The sequence below is a fragment of the Salminus brasiliensis genome, chromosome 17 (genome assembly GCF_030463535.1).
Source record: "Salminus brasiliensis chromosome 17, fSalBra1.hap2, whole genome shotgun sequence".
In the NCBI taxonomy this organism is placed as follows: Eukaryota; Metazoa; Chordata; class Actinopteri; order Characiformes; family Bryconidae; genus Salminus; species Salminus brasiliensis.
This window is the reverse complement of record NC_132894.1, coordinates 27,240,782-27,261,587: the sequence shown is the minus strand read 5'-3', so window position 1 is coordinate 27,261,587 and position 20,806 is coordinate 27,240,782.

Below are 20,806 nucleotides of genomic sequence, written 5' to 3'. Positions count from 1 at the left end.
GTCTGGTCCAGTCCTAAGAAAGGGCAGAAGAGGCCCAATGGGAGACACTATACAGTATGAGCAGGTGGTTTTAATGTTATGACACAAAAATCATATAATCAGGGAATGTATAAGGTCATTTTCATTTTTGCAAATCAATATTAAAAATGACATTAAAAATACAGACCTGTAAGATGTAGGCCCGTTACCTGTCTGTCTATAGGGATTAATGCACCCTGATCCATGTTCTCCACATGTGCTGTATAGGTGTTCCCTTCACTGCTGCTTTCTGCTTGTTTTAAACCTCTCTCTCCCGCTCCTCCTCTTGCGGGATTGTGGCTGAATGAGGCGCAGGGCCACTGCTGGAGAAGTACAGGCAGGACTGGAGCAGCAGGCAGCAGAGAGATGAGAGAGGAATGACAGAGAGGGGTAAAGGAGGGGTCTCCGGAAGAGGCAATTATTCTAAGACATGCTGACTCCATTTTGTAATCTACAGATCCACCTTCAGTTTCTGAAAGGTTGGGAGGAGGCAGGGAAGACAGCGACTAACCCCCCCAAACCCCTCTACACAGCCCCCCATACACACACACACACACATACACACAAACTCTCCCCACCTTGCCTACACACCCCTACACCCCCAGCTCCCTGCACACACAGGGGAATGGAGCAAGGCTGATTAATCTTCCAGAAATAAAACAAACGATTTTTTTTACACAACCAGCCACATTTGTGTGTGTTTGTGTGTGTGTGTGTCTGTGCTTAGAGAGGGAGATACCCCCCCCACCCCCAACACACACACAAAGTCTCACTCTCTCGCTCACTCCCTTTCTCATCGCTCTCCCTCATGTCGACTGGAATGACATTAGATGCCAGCGCTTGTTTGTGCTCTAATGACAAGTAACAGGGGACTGCTGTCGCCATGGCAACAACCCAGACTCAATACATCATACCTCGTTACAGTAGTCAAGCGGGGACGTTTGGTCAAAAATTAATATATCAAGGGAGGACGGGGGGGTTATGTGTGTGTGTGTGTGTGTCTGTGTTTGTGTGTGTGTTGGGGAGGGGGGGGGGGGTGTACATTTATATGGAGGCGATAACCCCCAGCATTTAAGAAAAGGTGGCCTTATTAATTTCAGACCGCCCGAGCGAATTCAACGTGCAACGACCTTGGCTTGGATGCCTTTTGTGTGTGTGTGTGAGTGTATACGTGTGTATGCATATAGGAACTGACAAAGACACCACCCCCCCCCACGCACACGTGTATCCGAAGGCCACAGCATGGACAGGCTGAGTTAGTGAGCCAAAACTGCTTGTTAGCAACAGCTCTGCTAAAAAGGCTAGCCAGCTCTGAGGCCCAAGTAATGAGATCCCTCCCAACCCAGCGTCCTCCATTCATCCGCACAGGTAACAACGACATCACTTCACACGCACATCTGTGTTTCCGCAGACAAATCCAGCTGCTTAACACATCCACATCCAACGGTGTTGGATTCCACTACGCGAGAAGCAATTTTCTCGTTAGGAGATTAGCATCAGATAAGCGGGAGGGGAAGGAGATTAGTTTTGCTGAGCATTTATCTTTAGCGAGAGAGGAAACTTTTTTAATATTGTTCCTCCCAGGTCAAATGTGCTCCCTCACCCCAGCATATTTCATAGAACTGGGGGTTTGGGGGGCAGGAGGGAGGGTGGCGTGCTTCTTGGAACACTAACGATGTTCAGATTTGATTGACTTTTAATCAACTTTTAGCCGAGGCTCATAGCACTCTTAAAATAAGACACGTTTAAACAGTGCCTCTAAGGTGCAATAAAGCATGGCAAAGGATGTTGCTCTCATTATGGGAGTGTTATTCGTATAAACACTTTCTGTTTCTATGCATCCATTATGAGCTGTTTTGCATCTCTATGCTATAATAGACTGCAGTTGCTCATTGTTGAAATATGTGTTGAATGCTTTGTACTCTACGGCTAAAACACAATTGCATCTCAGGGTGTTGTTTTTTCGGGACTCAGGTCCGCTTGCTCTACGACTTTGGTACATTTGGCCAAGTGCGAAAGCTGTTTCCAAGCCCAGGAGGTCCTCCTGACTTATCCTCTGGAAATCAGTGGTCTGGGGGTTCGTTTCTAGTGATCTCTGGTGTGGTCCACTGCAGGTGTAGAAGCTATCCGGGGTCTGTGTGGCGCTGCGTGATTGGTTCATTTTGGCATATGACTGCTTCGACTTGCACGGTACTTAATTTCAGCTCCAATAGCTTTAGACATAGTTCGGAGAGACGATAAGACACCGTCAGAATGCTGCACGTAGCACAAGTCTATGTAAATTACATAGCTTGTGGTTATGTGGTCATATTTGACATGACTTGTAAATGTCACTGTACAGACCTGTGTGGAAACCCTGTGCTCTTTAGAAACATAAACTATATGGACAAAAGTATTGGGACACCAGAGATTTCATGACATTTTATTCTAAGGCATCCCATTCTAGGCAGTCATACTAGCTTCCACTCTTCTGGGAAGGCTTTCTACAAGATTTTGGAGTATGTCTGTGGGAGGTTTCGTCTAAGCTTCCAGAAGAACATTTGTAAGGTCAGGCACTGATGTTAGACTCAACACCTTTGTCCTTATAGTGTATAATGGATAACTATAAATAACTACACAACGTACAACGCCATTCAATTATGTTGGCACTTAATGTCAATGGGGTGGCATGGTGGCTGAGTGAGGTTGTGATTTTGATCCTTGTCTGTAAGGAGTTCTCCGGTGCTCCAGGACCTTACTTGTACTCAGAAATTCCAGGTAGCCTTCGGACTCACTGCAACCTTAACCAGCAAGAAGAGGAAAAGAAGACAGATGGAAGATAGAAGTAAGAAGATAGAAGAAGCTCATTTGAACTTTTAATCCAGTCACTTTAAAGCTCTGTTGCTTGTGCGTAATCTATTGGCTGTCGGTTTATTCATAGAATAAAGTTTTGCGCTGCAGAGCTCTCTACTCTACTCTCTAACAGCCGACCGCCACTGCTGATTCAATCCGCTCACTTGGCCAAAACAGCACTGACAAGTACTGACTACAGCTAATGATGTTGAACACACCGACGGTCATCAAGGGTCAGTCAGCTTGGCATGTCAGGGGCTTTAAACCACCCTTGTTTACCCTTGCAGAACAGTAAAGGACACAGATTTAGTGTTACTGAGATTTAGGCTGTAGGATTTTTCAGCAGTGTGACAGTATCAGGACAACAGCCATAGGAATAAATAGGCCAACACACATACACACACACACTTGCATTAGCCTACCAGACCTTGGCCTGTGAAGCCTTCCTCACCGGTCAATACTTATTCCATCAGGCCTCTCAGGTGCCTCCACGGTCCAAGAGGAATGGACACGAAAATGCGGTCTCGTCCAGTCAATTGGCCGACGGTGGAGCGCACTTTCCTTCTGCAAACAACCTAATTCACAAAGTAATAGGGATCTGTCTTTGAAATCCTATTTCCTTCTGCTCAAACTCTCAGCACGCTCGCTTCTGCCAGAAGTGCTTTTTACGACAATAACTCCAGATAGCGCGGCGCGATTGTATGTCAAAACGATTCTCTACACCAGGCCCGGGCTGTAATTAAAAAAAGGGAGAAATGCACCGAAGGAAGCAGTGTTCTCACTGCCAAGCATGGAGTTTTTAATATCTGAAGTCACATATTTCCGTGTTTTTAGGGCTTTATTTGTAAGAGATGCCGGCGTCTCTTCTTCCTGTAATTCCATAGTAAACACAATGTCAATATTTGATTTATACGGTCGAACCAACGACATGCCAAAAAGCGGAATTAGGTTTTCACCCCACAAGATAAGCAATCCTTGGCGACAGGCATTTCAATAGCCAGACTGAGTAAATCAAATGGGAATCTGCCTCACTGCAATATTCCCCATATATTCCTCCACAGTGATTGCTTTAGCATCTGTCAGCTTCCAGTCTGCGCACATCACAGGCATTCATAGTCCTACCCCTCGCCTCCTCGAATCGTCTGAAGCTTGGCCTCTGTCTTTTTAAGCCGCATTGTCTCCGATACTGTATTGAAAAGATCTGAGAGAAACAATATGCAACATTCTCATTAGCAAATGTCTCATTTGCTTTCATGGCCACGAGTTCTTGGAAGTGAGCTGTGATGTCAGAGGGCTAGTAAGGGCCTCTGGTGAGCGGCCTTTCTGTAAGCTGCTTTAACGTGCGCGTTTGACACGTTCTTTGACCTGTGGTGTAGAGGAGGGGGGACGGGGAGGGGGAGGGGGCAGAGATCTCGGCCGTTTTTCGGCTCCTGCCTCGGCATCCGCTCTTCAAACGGCTCCTTCAAACCCGGTCTCGGAAGGGTTAAATTATTGATGTGAAATGGCACGCTGGATCTCGTCTGGAGCCTGCTAATTAGATTGTAATTACGGCGGAGCTTTGCGAGCCTGTCTGCTCTGATTAGAAACACTTTTGCGGCCTGATCCGCCTGACCTTTCTTTTAAAACTTCAACTACTTCAGATTAACCGCAGCCACCAGGGGTAAACACTTAACAAATAGAGGTGTTTCTGGATGAGAGATAAGGCGAAAGCTCATCTGCACCGCAATATGCTCACTCATCCACACACAGTCAGAGAGAGAGAGAGAGAGAGAGAGAGAGAGAGAGAGAGAGAGACTGCGAAAGCATATGATGAGTATGATGAAGAGAGAGAACAAGTCAGGGAGAGAGGAGAGAGGAAGATGAAGGCAGACAATGAGAGAGAGAGAGCGAACGGGAGAGCATAGCAAAGATGACAGAGTGAGAGTTGTGAGAGAAAGTAAGAGGTAGAGAGAGAGTGTGAAAGACAGTGAAAGAGTATAATGAAGAGGGAGAGAACAAGCCATAGAGAGGCAGAGAGGAACATGAAGGTACAGAACACGAGATGGACAAAGAGAGCATAGCCAAGATGAGAGAGAAAGAGAGATTGCAAGAGAAACGTAAGAGGAGAGAGAGAGAGAAAGACTGAGAAAGTGGATGATGAAAAGAGAGAACAAGCCAGAGAGAGAGAAAGAAGGGGGGAAGACGAGAGATGGACAAAGAGAGCAGTGATAGAGCGAGAGAGAGAAAAAGAGAGAGAATGTGAGAAAGAGTATGATGAAGAGAGAGGACTAGGTAGTAAGAGAGAGAGGACGGTAGAGAGAAAAGGGTAGAAAAGAAAGGAAAAAAATACAGACCAGGAGTGGGGGTGTGGTGGTGGAGGTGGTGGTGTTGGTGGTGGTGGGAGTAGGTCGCATGTGTAATTTATCTGTCTTCTCATAAGACACTGCAGTACCATAAAAAGATGCATTTATGCAATATTACATCAGACTCTGAGACAAATGTAGTAACCGCTACATCAGTGTAACATCGTCCCAGGTGTGTGAAAGCAGCTCTCTGAGAGAGCAGGGTAGGGAGGGGCTGCACAGAGCCATTTGTTTTTCTCCTGCAGTCTGCTGGAGAATATTCTACAGCGAGAGACAGTGTGACACATTATGCAAGAATTTTTGGGCTGAAAAGCATAGCATGAGTCAAATCATGGACTGCAGAACAGGAGACGCAGTGTGGGCACCTGGGCCGAGGCCCAACCTATTGTTTTGAAACTAGGGCCAAAGAACTTTCAGTGGCCTATCACTGTATTAAATCCAGATCTATTGCACACACACACACACACACACACACACACACACACACATTTCCTGAAAGTCTGCATGAAAATACACACCCTAAATGCTCATATGCCTCATATACATATTGGGTCTACCTATCCACTATCAGTGCAAAAAAAACAGAGATGAAACTTTTCTTTTTCTGATACTGACCTTGAGTCAGCTAATCTGATATTATTACATTAGAACAACTTTTTATAAACACTTTAATTGTAGCAGTACTGTTAAAGCAGCAATATGCGAGAATAGTGTTTCTTGCTCCTGGGATCCCTCTACTGTCAGGAAGTGTCATTTGCACTTTATGCCACCACTAAAGCACATGCTTTTCACATTAATTTCTGGACAAACAGAGAGAAACATTGGAAGTGTAAGAAACATGTGGACTGAGGCGATACATAATAATACAGAAATATGACTCTTGTGAGTTCTCGTGAGCATTGTTCTGCCCGCTTCACCAAAGTTACATGCAGTTCAGTTTCTGGTGTGCCGAGCCCAGACCAGCAACAATATATATATATATATATATATATATATATATATATATATATATATATATATATATATAAACTCTACATACTGTTGCTTTAATATTATGGTGAATCTTGCTTTTCATGAATATAGACCAATATTTCTGTAGGCTACAGAGAGTGAAACAATAGAATGGATGTAAAATGATCCAGTTTGTTTAGATCAATGCAAATCAAAGAGGCTTATACACTCAATGCGTACTTGACAGTTTATGCTAGTAAATATAATATTCTTGTGTAAGGTTATCATTTTTAAGGTACAATTTTATTAATGCAGCTGACACAAAAATAAAAATAAGTGTTTTTAAGATGACACTGACCATGCCCAAGATCAAACAACTCAGAAGAACAGCTGACCTCTATAGGTCACAGTCAGAAAGCATGTTTGTTTACTGGTTTAAGAAGAAAGGCTGGGGAAAGTAGAGGAAACAGAGAGAGAGTTAGATGGTGGTTTTAAGGTTCTTGGATGTATAAGTGTGTGCGCATATGTGTTTGTGTGTGTGTGTGTGTGTGTGTGTGTGTGTGTGTGTGTGTGTGTGTGTGTGAGGGGCACCCTCCCTCCCGGCCAGAGGAGCTCACACGCTGAGGAGCGTCTCTGGCACTCAGGGCGCACCTGGTCTCCATTATCTCCCCATTTCACAGCCCCGCACCCCCTAACAGGCCGGCCTGGGAACGCAGCGGCAGAGCCTTTCATCCTGCCGTCATTAGAGCAGCCAGCGCGGGGTCAGGGCCCTGTCCCACCGCCCGTCCAGCAGCAACTCACAGCAACTGACTTCGCTTAAGAGCAAAGAAAAAAAAGAAGGGGAGGAGAGGCCTCAGTCAGAGAAATATTAATAAGAACAAGCCCATGAACAATGATTGTATTAAGCATTCATTCCTGACTCCAGAGCCACTCCGAATGTCAAGCCGCACTACAGAGGACACACACAAAGAAATAGAACATGTGCTACACCTTATTTGTGCATTCACTGCACTAATTTACAGCACTGTGTAAAGGTCCATGGTCCAATATTGCACTCAAAATGACCAATCAGCACTAATCATATTTCTGAGGAGATAATAAACTTATATAAGGAAACTCAAAGGGAAATTATGTGAAAAAGTGGAGTTTCTGAAACTGGAGTTTAAAGAAACAGAGAGCATTGAGCCCTTAACAACAGTCCCCTGAACCCTCACTGAGGGTTGAAAAGGATCAAGAAGCTCTTACTGAGAAAAGATAACTGTTGAATCTGCTTGGGTGCCTCAGAACAATGAGAAGAGCACCCCAGAGTCCAGACCTCAACAACACTGAGCGTGTTTGGGATGACAGAAAATGCTCCCTGCAGGCGTCCACAGAAAACACTGAAAGTCAGTCTCCTAAAGGGAAAGGGGGAACTCTCTAAATCACACATAATGGGTTCTACAAGGGTTCTACAATAACGCAGTGGTTATTACATAGAACCATGACAACGTGTAGAACAATTTGAATGTGTAAATGGTCTTGCCTGGTTAAATGATTCTTCCCTATTGTAGAGAATCACTGCTGGAGCGGGTTCCACTATGGTTCCACCCTGATTATCCTTGTTTGTTAGAATCAGGTGGATTCACTAGTGTGTGTTATGAAGAGCATGATCCGCCCTGTCTTAAAGTCACTATAATGTGGAATTATTCACTTTGTAAAGTTTGGCTGGACTTTTCCAACTCTGCTCTCCCAATCTGAGCAGACTCTCTCTCTCTCTCTCTCTCTCTCTCTCTCTCTCTCTCTCTCTCTCTCTCACACACACACACACACACACACACACACACACACACACACACACACACACACACACACACACACAGTCGCAGAGGTGCAGGGTTAAATTATGGACTTTCACACGTATGAGCACACATGCCTGAGGATTTAAATACGAGCCCGGCTGTGCAGTGCTGAGTGTTAGATTTATTTTGGGGGTTTATTCCCCTTTAAAGCACTGCTCTGTGTGATAGCTGGAGATACATGGATCTGTTCTCCTCTCTCTTTCTCTCTTTCTCTCGCTCTCGTCTTCCACATTTTTAACCGTTAAAGTGCTTTCCCAGACCTGTCCAACAAAGCCCAATCTGAAAAGGCCATTGAGTGGGACATGGAGCAGATGGAGAAAGAGTGTGTATGGTCCCTCCATTATCATCTTTGCATGGGAGAGAAGAGCGGGGGGAAAAAGCAGCCGTAATGAAGTGTAATGATCCACTCTCTCACGGCACCATATACTTTCACTGCCATAAATCTTCACAAACATCTCAGGGGTTAAAAAAAAAAAAAAGAAAGAAAAAAAAAGTTTTCTGTCTCACTGGCCTGAGCACAGCTTACTGCACAACACCGCTTTGAGGTTACCGAGATGACACCTTAGAGCGCAACTTTGAAGTGAAGTAAAAGTATCCCTCTGTTTCTGCTAAAATGATTTATCGGGTATCGGAGAAAAGAGGAGAGAGTGAAGGAGAGGGCAGAGCCGCAGAGGGAAAGAAAGAGAGAAAGAGAGACATTCCCTGCACATATTCTCTTCATTAGCAGAGAGAGGGGGAGCCGATCACTCCATTATTGGCTGCCGTCACAGGCTAATATTCCTGCCTGTCAGGACCCATTTTTGCTCAGTTTTGCTCTGACTCCTTCTGATGGAGCTCATTTCCTGTTAAGCAGAACCAGAAGGCGCTGTGAAAACTGCGACACCTGATCCTGTGTCCAGCAGAAAGGGAAACGCGCCGCCAAAGCCCAGCGGCTGCCAACACACCCTCCACGCACACCTTCCCCAGGGCTTTACTCGGGAGGGGGCCCAGAAGAGCGGGGCACCGGAGAGTCAGGTAAACTTCAGCAAAGAAGCCCAAGCAAAACCACCAACACTGCTCATCTGGCCGTTATCACCTACACTGAGTTCCAATCTCATGTAAGTGTTTTAGAACAGCACTATATATATATATATATATATATATATATATATATATATATATATATATATATATATATATATATATATATGTAGTCAAAAGTAGTTGGACACACAATCTTTTTGCAGTTGGTTTGAACCAAGTTGATTCGTAAAATTTTCTCCCTTCTAGATAATCCACCATCAACTGTGAGTGGTATTGTTGAAAAATGGAAGCGTTAAGGAACTACAGCAACCAGGAGCATAGTGCAAAAAAAATAAAATCTCTGAATCGAGACACCTGCTGTTAGAGCTGCAAATGGGGACCAACTTCATAATAATGCCTATAGATTTAGAATGGGATGTCATTACAGCTCCTGTAGGTGTAATGTGTAGGTGTCCCAATACTTTTGCCCATATAATCTATATATAACATATATACAGAATCTAATGGAACTTTTCATGGTGCTATATAAATTGTTAAAGGCTGTTTGTAAAATCATCTACAAAAGGTTTTTCTCCAGTTTGAAGAACTCTACATAGTTCCTTAGGGATCTCAAATGGGATCATTTCCTTTCCTAACCTCCCTTTTTTAAAAGTAAACAAACAAACATTTTTTTCTACAGGGTGTAGCTTAAGAACTGTTCTAGGAGCCACACTGGACACAACCTAATGGCTTTACACTAGGACAGCAAACCATGAACCATTTTGCCTCAGAAGTGTAGCAATTTATCATTCAGGGACGGGCGATATCACAGATTCTTCTAACACCCCAATATTAATGCAGATACTTTTAAAAGCACGTCTTTTTGCAAAGAAAAGCTTTTATTTTAAGCCTTTAAATGAATATTAAATAAACTGCTACACAAAGTGGCTTAAGTAGAGTAAAAAAACATAACCCTGTATGATCTGTCATTCACTTTGTCTTGTGCGGCTGTGTGTGTTTGTGTGTGTTTTTCATAAGTAGGTGGAGGAGGCGCAAGAAAAAATAGTTCCCACGTGTTTACTTCTTAATTAAATGTAGTAAATAACTCATTTTCACAGAAAACCCTTTGTAGGATGTTTTCATGTGAGAATTGGTTCTCATGCAGATCTGTCACGGTCTGAAGTCTCAACCCAGCCCTACTGTCATTTGAACTGTAGACTGCATCACTGTGGAAATGTGAAACTGTGGGGCATTTCTATAGGTACTGACATGATGCAAGGCAGGACAGCATTCCACAGCTCTGTGCCCGGTGTGTTTCTGGAAAGCACTGGATACTTGCCAGTAGAGGTGTGTGTGTGTGTGTGTGTGCTACTGTGAGCTGATGAGTTCGCCCTCTCTTGCCCAACACATTCCCATCTGATCAGGCACTGCTGGCTGTGGGTGAGCCTGTTTAAAGCAAGGCCTCGCCACTTCCCCCGATTCAAAAGAGGGACTCGTCTTTCCTGTTTAAATCTATCAAGCCCCCCCTTGCCCAACGTCTTCTTCCCCGGATCCCCCCCTCACCCATCATTTCTCCTGACAGATGAGATTGAATTAGCCTGACCTGTCCTCGCAGCTCGGCCGTAATTTGGCTTTGACATTGATAGGGGAGGAAGACGCACTGCCGCTGAAGATGGAGGTGCGGGAAAGAGAGGGAGAGAGAGAGATGCATAGCATGCATTGCAATGAAGTGCACCCCCTCCCTGCTCCCTCCACCAACACTGCTCTTAGATCTTGTCCAAACAAAATGCTTGGCTTTATGCTTGATCTCATTATCGCAGTGGACTGTCTGTCAGGGATTAGTCCTGTGCTAGAGAGCAGCCAGTTCATGTGCAAAACAGCACTGCTGAGCAAGGGCTTCTGCTAACCCAGCCATCATGGCTGCAGCAGCTGAAGCCCATGGAGAAGTGAAACGGCTAAGGAACATCATGAACTGCACAGCAAAGGGTTATGTTTAGTGAATCCAGAGCAAATCCCTCCGATGGATGCAGGACAGGAGGCTGGGTTCCTCATATAGCCTAGTTCAGAGGTCAAAAACGATGAGTATTTTGATGCTTACAACATTTGCTGCCTGAATAGCTAGTAAGCGATGTTTAGCTGTGTCCAAAACTGTGTCCTGTTCACTGCATAGTGCACTAATTCCTGCCATTTTGAAGCGATGTCTGAAAAGATAATGCAATTTTTTAGTGCGTATTTTAGGAACAAATTTTTAGCAACAATCCCATAATACACAATTATAGGTAGTGTACAAACAGTGTACACTAAATGGACATGTTATACCCATACCCACATCACTCAGCTTTCGGTCAGCCATCAGATTGTTTATGCGACAGCAGTGATCTCACACACATAATGACGTGGGCTAGTGAATAGTCAATAGCATGCATGTTTTTAAGCCTCTTTAAATAGTCTGAGGCTTGTTTGACATGTCTTCACCCAACTTTGGTACTGCAAATGAACCCACCCATTTTTAGCTCCCTTTAGTACTAGCAATGCTCCAAACCCTAGGAAGGTTAACACGTCTTCTCTGATACATGTGAAACTGGCCAATTTTGCTCTCTTGTACTCTGGCTGCTGATGGCATGATTCCTTCTATTAGAGACATGTTACTTTTTTAGCTACACAGGCATTTATACATATCTGTCTTTACATTCATTGAAATTCCATCTTATATATTACTAATTCAAAGTTCTGTTAGCATTTTCAGAACCGCCTGTGGTTCCAGACTTGAATTTCTCAATCTTTCTTTGCTCAATCTGATTTCATTATTTTCCACATATTTACTAAACAACAGTCCTTTTGATGTACTGAAAGTCACATAGTCCATGAGAACATCATCAAACTTTGCCAAACTTATAGCCATTTAAAGAATGTACATTATAATATTGTACACATAAGCTATTAATTAAGTGTCATGATGAAGAGTGAAAGAGAAGTGTTCATGGAAACTCGCAATTAGACATTTATTTATGGAAGGCCACTAGAAGCATCCAAGATGCAGTGTCAGATAAAACTTTTATTTTAGATCATAGGCTATTAAAAAGACTGTCTCAGTTAATAATTCAAACCTCTTGCCCACCTGACAAGGACAAGGTTGAGGTTGAGCCTAGTGCAACAACTACTGAGCGGATCACTGGGACCTGGGAGCCTGTATGAGGAAAGCCCTCATGCTTGTACGCATTATAGAGATGACTGCGGAGAAGGCTGCTCTGTTGCTGGAGTGCTGGGCAGAGCATTGCTGTGCAGGCTGGGGAAGCCTTGCTGGGCTGTGGTTTCCCTCCAAGCTTCTGCTCCTCATTTGCTGCCTCTGTGGTCGCGAGCCTCAGGGCCAAGCAGCCAGTGGAACGGCGGTGTTTCTCATTTAAAACAATGCTCATGATCACAGGGCCATGTTCTGCACACTTGTGCCCTTTGTAGTCACTCTGGCTTTACTTGTCAAACATTTGTACCCATTCGTATGCTGTAAATGCTTGGCGCTGGATCTTACGGAGCTGATGGGGAACCCACAGGACGATTAGGCGAGAACAATGCCACAGACATCAACATGGCATCAGCACCCATCTAGGACTACACTGTGAGATGGCCCAGGGATTTCCACATCCCGGACAAAACACATGGTTCCTCTGGCAGAGGTGCCAAGACTTGTTCTAAGAGCAGAAGACATTCTCACATGCACAACCAGCCACCACCTCTTTTCAACTTTTGCCAATGCAATGTCACCAGGGAACCTAGCTCTGGTGCTTTGGCTAGCAGACACCTGTGACGGGTGACGTGGGGAAGGAGAATGAGCCATCTGCCCGCCCAAACAGAGCAAGGCCAATTGTGACCCTTCAGGCCATTAGTGAAAGCATCTTAGTCTGCTGTAGCACACAAAGTACCACCCAAATAATAAGAATTCTAACAAAAAGCTGTTGAGTTGAAATGGACAATAATCCACTTAAATAATTAAGGAGTTCAAAATTAAAGCATACAGAGACAACACCCTAACAACCAGACCTGCTAGACCATCAAAACTGCCCTATCAGTTCAACAGCGCTTAAAGCTGTGTCAAGGGCCCAGCAGTGGCAGCTCAGTGGACCCACAACCATATGATCAATAATCTAGCTCGGACCACTATTAAACCAAATCTGCTAAAGCTGCTGCTCTTCCCAGAACACTGTACCCCTTCTGTGGCATTTTTATATATATAAATACATAAATGTATAACTGGTACTTAATGGCTGTTTTGACTGGTAACTAAATAAATGAAGGGTGGTCTCTGACTTTATCTCCATCCTCTACTGTATTGCCTTCATTTACTACACTGATCTTGTCATTGTACAAGTGAATAAGAAAATGCAACACTGTCTAGCATGTGGCACAAAGAGCTAACTTCCCCATGACCAGCGGTCTGCCCAAATGGAGGTCCTTTGGGACGGTAACTGCATTTGGGGTCCTGGATCAAGGGGGTGGGCCTTTCACCTCCAGGCCAAGTGAAGTTAAAGAGGGAGCTCCCTTTGCCCGGGGTGAAAGTTACAGTCAGGCGCTAACCTAATTTCACACTCTGTGACTCGGGCCTGGCGCTGGTACAATGCAGCATCTGAGCGTCGGTGCCATCTGGTCCAAGGCTGGGGAGGAAGCAGCCTGGCTTTTCACGCTGATCCGATTAGGGTGCTTTTAATTCATTCGGGATGTAGCGTTGCGTGTTAATTGGCTCAGCATGGCCGGTGAATCTGGAGCCCCCTCTTGCCAGGGCGGCCCCTGCTTTCAGCCCTGTTTTCAGCCTCTTAGCCTCTCAGCTAAGACAGTGGGGGGTGTTGGAGAAGCGTAGGGCAGGGGGTCAGCAATGCTGAACTACCCATTTTTACCATCTTTCCTCAGAACTCCACTGAGCTAACAGAGCGAGGCGCAGTGTGAGAGGATCCACTGGCACACATCTTGTACAGGCTCTTAAACAATACAGTCCCCGGAGGCAAGACATATTGGAAACAGGAGGGCTTATGTATAACGGCTTGAGAAACATGAGCTGAGACGCTGCGAAAAACATGTTTTCAGACACCAGCCAAAATCCCTGCCCACTGACCTTACTGTGCGACTCGTCATTCAACACTTCTCTGCGTATCGTTTTCCCTACGCCATGGACAAATTATGTCTCTCAAATTAGCCCGACGGCAGGCTTTGGAACCAAAGGAAAACTAGAAACGAGCACGGCTTTGGGACGCTTTGAGCCATGTAGGGTCCAATTGAAAGTAGCCCTTTTGAAATGATGGGGCCTTTAAAAAAATAAGAAAAGAAATCACCATTACATGTGAGCTCATGGAAACCATTCAAACATCATATGCTCCTTAAAAATGACTTAAATACATCAGATTATTCGCAGCACTCAAGGTCATCCAATCCTCGCTCACAAGAAACCGATTTCCAGTGAAACCGAACGTGCTTCAAACAGTTCCGAAGAATGATGCCGGTTAAGATCAGAAAGTAATAATAACGAAGGAGCCTTTTATTAAAGGGGACTTCAAAAGTGGAGTGCATGGCCTTGCAGGTCCCTATGCTCCTATGCTCCTGCCTTTGGTTAGCAGGCAGGGAGGCCCACTGTCTACTCCCTCCTGTGTCATCCCAGTTTTGTTTTTCAAAAGAGCATCTCATTTCATACAGAGTCTTCCTGCATTAGAATCAAACCAATATGGTGCAACTGTGTCACATTCCTCAGAGGAACCCACTGGCTGCTGTTTTTCGTAATGAGGGAAGAGCAGATCGCCCTCAGATAGATCAGTTCCCCGCAACACATTGGACAGGCATCTTAAAAATAGCATCTCAGAAAGTAGATAGAAATGAAACAAATGAAGCTAACAATACAGTGAGACTACTTCATACCCACAATCATTGGCCTACATATGCATACACTATAGTGACAAAAGTATTGGGACAGTTCTTCTGAAATCAAAGGTCTTAACAAGAGTTTATCCTGCTTTTGTTGAGTACCTGTCTGTATGGTGAAGCAAAGGCTTTCTACTAGATTTTGGAGCACTGATGTTAGAATCTGATTTAGCATTCAGATGAAGACCACCTCACCTCACACCTGCATTCCCAAATGCATTGCTGGACAGCCGTCATGCTCAGAGGAGAGCTCCAGGTCCACGGCCATATAGACATATGTATATAATTGTAGAGTCTCTGTATAGTAACCTCCTGAAGCTCCTGAAGTAAAATCCTGAAGCTTCTGAATTCAGTTCTTCGGTGAGCATCTGTACAAAAACCTCATGCTATCGTGTTGGACTGCTGTAACTGCTGACTACAAAGCTCTGAGTGCAGATGAGAGATTCCAGATGAGACGGTTATTGTGAGAGACTGGCAGTAAGACCTTGCTGACCGTGGCTGACCCACTACCCGGCCCAGGGCCTGCCCTGAGCTTTTCATCCATGCAGCATTTGGAGCCATATCTGTCTTAAGTGATCAAACAGAGCCCAATTAAGCTTTTAAAAGCGCAGGTCTCTGATCAAGACAAGCGTCAGAGTGTACACGCAAGCGCATCCAGATCAGGCATCTGCACACATACCCAGTTCAGTGCGTGAAACACACATGAATACAATCCTTCAGAAGTTTCTCCTGTTCCAGGGCTCCGAGCACTCCATCACGCATGGAGAACAAGGAAGCCATCATCCTCCCTTTGCCCGAGTGCAGCCTTTGAATTAGAGCACAGCTTTAACGAATGTTGCATTTGATCCTCCACACGAGTCAAAAGGAATCAAAGAGCGCTGCAGTTAACAGCAAACTTCACTTGGAGTTATATATGCTACTGAGCCTTAATCAGCTTCAATTAGCTGAAAACAGCCACTTCTAATTAGGCACGGGTCCATTTTTCCTGCTTAATATGTTTTAATTAATCTCAGCCATTGACTCCCCCCCCCCCAAGAGGAGTTCCAGCATGAGTGCTCTTGCAGGGGAACACCCTACAAACAAGAGAATGAACCATTAGAAGGTGGCCAGGGGGGCTTGTCTAAATCTTGTCAGTCTTAATACATTAATTTCAATTGGATTTAATTACGTTTTAAAAGCAATCTTAACTAAAGCAAAGTCCCAGAGATAACGTCACTGTATATGACGTGCTACGCTTACATTGTAATCTACAATGCTAAACAGCAATAAGAGGGGTACTCCAATGTTCAAACCTTCAACACATTTCATATCTTTAAGACGTAAACAAAGTCATTTAGAATTGTTTGGTGTAAAATGCTCCAGTGTATAGAAACGTATGGAGTCTGCATTCTTCCCAGGGGTGGAACTGGTTGTTTAAGGGGTCTGAAAGCTCACAAATGATTACATTAAATGGTTCTGAATATTGCCTGATGCCTAAAATATTATTTTATGGCATTTCTCCATTCATCCACTTCCTGGTCAAGGTCTCGTGAGTCCAGGGCCTACCCGGAATCATTGGACACAATAGCAGGGTACTACACACAACCCTTCATTCAAACCTAGGCGCAATTTAGCATGGCCAGTTCACCTACCATGTGTGTTTTGGAGAGGCAGGAGGGAACTGGAGCATCTGGAGGAAACCCACACGAACAACACACCAAACTCCTAACAGGCAGCAAGCATCAAACCCACAGCTGCAGACCCCTGCCTGTGGTGCCACCATGCCATCCACCCAAAAGAAACAGATATAGAACTATGTTACTATCATCAGCATTGCATCCAAAACTCAATCTTTTAGACAGTAAATAAAAATGTCTGATGCGATTCACCACCACTGTAAAGAAATAAGAGTTGATCAGTTTCTCTACACTGAACCATTTCACATAAAACTGTTCAATGTCAAACCATAAGATCTTCCAGAAAGACATCTCCACAACTGAATTATGCACAGATGTTATAAAATCGGCGCAATCCTCCTTTAATATTGCAGTGATTTGCTCAAGGAGAAGAACTGTCATTTTGTTGCTGTCATAACAAAACCTTGTAACTCAATTGTTTCCCCCATTGTTCCTTCGCTTTTGAAAATGTCAGCTGCCCTTTACGCATGTGGGCATTTCATGATGAATGGACGAATAGAAATGGCCCAAAATTGCTTGAAATAAAATCATTGTAACTGAAAACAGTTTGAAGATCATCTTAACTGGTAGAGACAGAATGTATATAGTGTAATGATCGATCCACCTTTAAGAATAATCTTTGTGCCAATACTATATTTTATGAGTTTGTTGTAATATGATCATTATTAATAAACATTTCTAGATGTTTTACTTCAGTTATTTGTATAGATAATTTTATTGTTTATGTAGAAAGTTGGATTTATATATTGAAAAACGTTGGATTTCCCTACATCATTTTATTTTAATAATCTTGTGATGAGAACTTATAGAAATAGCTTGGGCCTGTTTAATGCACATGGATTAGGCCTAGTCTTGGTCTAGATTTCAATGACATTGATGCCTCACTATTACAAAATCACTTAGTCTTGGCATTTGCATAATCTAGTTTTGGCAAACTGGCCCAACATGTCCAAATATAAAAAGACACATCGTGTGATTTGGAAATTGGCTGCTGTAAGGTGCACCCATTGCAGACACAGGCATTCAAAGCACTGTCAATAGAACTGAACGCTCTGGAGCAGCTGCACATCAGCCTAAGCTCACAATGGCCAAAGCCAAGCATAGGCTGTAGGACTATAAAGCCCCTCAACATCAGGCTGTGGAGCAGTGGAACTAAGGTCCATCCAATGGCGTTAATCCAGAACTATCATCAACATCATTGTGTCTGCAATCAGATCCTCACAGCAATGTTCCAACAGGTAGTGTGAAACTTCCCAGAAAAGGAGGGACTGCTGCTAGTTAGACATATGGAGCAGATATGTATGCATATCATCACTGTCACACAAAAGCCTTGCAACTCCATTGTTGAAGGGACCTATAGAAATGCATAAGAACAGTAGATTCTTGAGATTTGTTTAATTTTTTATATTTTGGTCTCTCCCCGTTAATAAAGATAGAAGCCTGGCCTTGTGTGACTCGCACTATTAGCATTAGTCTATAGTCTAACGTTTACAGTATCAGTGTGCAGTGCACAGTTCAGACACCATCAAAAAGGTGCATAACAGACACGCTCTCCTGTGTAGACAATGTTTAGCATTTACATTTACGGCATTTAGCTGACGCTCTTATCCACAGTGACTTACAAGGTTACTCGTATTACAAAGACGGGCCAACCTAGTGTTAGGAGTCTTGCCCAAGGACTCTTATTGGTGTAGCGCAGACCGGGAATCGAACCCCAGTCTCCCACATGGTGTGGTAGCTCACTGGCAGGTAGTGGTGTTATCTGTTGCACCACACCACCCACTAGCAATAGCCAGTCAACGTGTATGGGCAGTGAAATTACCGTCCGCTTGTCGTGAACATGTTCGGTTGCTTGGATGGAGTATGAAGATGATCAGCACTCCTCAGCGAGAAGAAAAGAAGCAGAGGCCACGCTGCATTTATGCTCATACTTTTTAATGTATCACAATGAGCAAGAAACATACTTGATGAAATATTTTCAAAGGAGTATATTCAATTACCATCTACAATCAACTTAACTAGGACAACAAGGTTTTTGTGACAAAAGTTCTTCTTTAAAAGTCTGAAGTTCCATGTGGTTTATGTATGTTAGTCTCCATGTAATTTGGTACAGTTTGGAAATCTTCATCATATAATTACAGTAACAAAAAAGCTAACAAGACTACAGTATAGAAAAGACATCAAGAACAACATTTTTGGTTTAACTTGCTCTTTTTTGTACATTGCAAGGCTGTTTTTTCTACCCTCGGGTGGGCTACCTGGAGCCACTGAGCCGTGCTTGTGAGGCTCGGAGGAGGAATAATTTGAGAAAAAAAAGAAAACAAAAAATTTTAAAAGAAACAAAACAAAACATAAAAGCCTTTAAAAAAAATTGTGGCACCAGGAGTCACGAAAGGAACAGGGAGCTCCAGTAGCAGTTTGTCTTTGAAATTGGAGCACATGTTTGGTTGCTTGTTAAAGTTTGGTTGTTAATTTTGGTTGCGTTGCTTTTTTTTCGTGTAGAACTGCTTCCTCAGGCCCGATGGCCTAGAAAGCCCCTCCCCCTCCGACGGTAAGTCCTTTTTCGAGATGGGTCGATGAGATCGGCCGGCTACGCGTCTCAGCAGGCCAATGCCGGCGGTTTGGACCGGAGGACATGGTCCGTCCCTCCGTCCAGTGAGACGAGCAAGAAGAAATGAAAACAGGTAGCAACACCATGAACTGGGAGAAAAAAGAGGCATGTGGTAACTGTCCGTCCCGTTCAGGAGTGTGGAAAATGTCCATCAGAGTAGATGCGGAAAGCGAGAGAGGAAGTGAGAAGAGCGAGAAGAGAGAAGAGGTGGCCGCTCCAGCCACTGAAGTTCAGCGTAACCCAGATTTATTCCTCTCTGTGTCGCATATGTGTCCACTAGGTGCAGAGTCTATTCCCATAGGCAAATTGTCAGTAATTAAATAATGACGTGATATCAGAGGCGTGCCTTGTCCCTGCCTTTGGCTCCCATGCCCAGTTTTGGTGTGCCAACAGCCTTCTCAGACATTTCACTGGCATCTCCAACGCTTCCCAGAGTTCAGTTCTCTTTGTTTTTCCTTCTTTGTCATTTAGAACAAAAACGAAAAAAAAAACCCAAAAATCGATGTCTTCTTTAAATATATCTATATCTGTATACATGTTTTTTTTCACAGTGGGCAAAAAGGATGACCTCTACAGCAAATCCTGCCTTCTTTCTCTCTTTGCAAAATGTCCACAAAAAAAAATCAAGTATCCCAAATGAGAGTCGATGTATCTCAGTCGTGTGTCGGGTTGTGCCACAATAAATATACACTCATCAGGGGCACCAACTGAAATTCTCTTTTTTTTCCAACTGCATTATGCTTTGGCCACATTCATATATTTAATGAAAGTAACAATAATATTTCAAAAAACAAACAAACTGCTCAGTGCTTCAGTTATCCACACCACTTAATTATTGTAACTTTCCCAAACCTTCGCCCTCGCACTGAAGATCCAGCTTTGCAGTTCTGAACGTTTTTGGTGTGAAATAAAAGCGGGGAAACATGTAGAAAGTACAAAAAAAAAAAAAAAAAAAATCCAACCGGCTCTTAAGAAACAAACACACAGTCCATGCTGGCAGAGTCCATGGCGAGGAGGCCCTTAACTTGGCCCCTCACCAGAGCTCATAAAATCATAATAATAAAAAAGAAAGAACGGTTTGGAAGCAAGAGATCAAGAACAGTGTCAAAGAAAGATATACACCATAAAGTGGCCAGGTCGTAGAATAAGAACAGGAAAAACAAACAAACGAACACGAACTGATTGAAATTTAAAGCTGGTGTTAAAACGTTAATTTACGTATATGAGGAAAATTTAATATACAGGAAATAAAATAACATACAAATAGTTATAGGAAATTAATAAAGGTGACATTGTCTGAAACGAAAGTCAAAGCAAGAGCATTTGATAAACAAAACAAAAAAATAAACTATACATCAGAATTCTTCAAAATAATTATGAACAATTTTAGTGTGATCAGGTTTGGAGAAGAGTGGCAAGCTTGCAGACCAAATCGACCTAATTTCTCAACAGCATGCGCAAGTATTAACACCAAATCACATTGCTCTGCAAGACGTAACACTTCTTTTTTTTGTTTTTTTTACTATTTTTTTCTCAAAACACACTTCCGAGATTGCAGCAATGTATCGTGTAGGCCAAAATACACTTGCTATACATCTGTGGCCAAACAGAAAAATACGCAGGTATTCACAAATTGAA